Source organism: Odontomachus brunneus, unplaced genomic scaffold (genome assembly GCF_010583005.1).
Source record: "Odontomachus brunneus isolate Ranch 3 - 2012 unplaced genomic scaffold, Obru_v1 Obru_scaffold_260, whole genome shotgun sequence".
Classification (NCBI taxonomy): Eukaryota; Metazoa; Arthropoda; class Insecta; order Hymenoptera; family Formicidae; genus Odontomachus; species Odontomachus brunneus.
Window position 1 is genome coordinate 217724 of NW_022639710.1, and position 1033 is coordinate 218756.

The window sequence follows — 1033 nt, forward strand, 5'->3', positions numbered from 1 at the left end:
AAATTTCCGTATTTCCGTACGTTCATGTAATTGCACCCTAATGGCTCCTGCACACAGGGGTGCGTTCGAAAACACTGAAAGTCCACGACGGAAAGTGGCTGTGGTGGATGGGCTTGGTGGGGTTAGTGGAGTTGGTATCGAGAGGAATTTTCGAATAGCCATGGAAGAATGCTCAATGTGACATACTACATGTGTGTTTGCCTACATATGTGTTGTACAAAATGGCTGATCGAAAGCGTTTTTAAAATCATCTAACCTAGTCAAATACTAAGGTCTGGTATTCACAATGCTAGAAATAGATCCGAGTACTAGAACCGAGAAATGTGTAGCCAATAAAATTGTCGCTTTTCTATAAAAGTTTGTGCAAGCAAAATGTTATCTGGAAAGTTAATTGGCTATATATTCCTCGGTCCGAGAACTCGGATCGATTTCTAGCATCGTGGGCACCAGGCCTAAGGAAATTTATAAACTTATTTATTACTCCTTACCTTTAACATCGTATATATAGACATTTCCCTTGTCATCCTTTTGTATATTTTTTTAAATATCCATGCATAAAATATGACGACCCGGGATTAAATTTTCCATTTTTTTTCACAAATTGTTACTGATTCGTGACTTTTAACGTGCCTCGTATCTCGTAAGAAAATTTCAGAACCTATAAAATACAAAAAGCTTAATAAGCTTTATTTATATTTAAAGACAATATTCTGACAATATACATCACTATAGAAATAAACCTAAACCTGGCTAACCTACACTGCTGTATTTAAATTTTTTATTTTGATGGCTAATGAATGTTTCGAAGAACAAAAAACCATAAATAATTTTGTAATTTCATACTGTACTCTTTGCACACTCTCCACCATCTCCACCGATTTACACCGCGCAAAAGAGAGTGGAGAAAAGTCACACGAGTGGTCCACGGAGTACGGTTTTCGAACGGCCATGGTCGCATGGTCAGTGTGCCCACTAGGGGTTTTCGAACGATCTGAGTGTGACAAAATACACACGGGTGATGTTTTCGAACGCA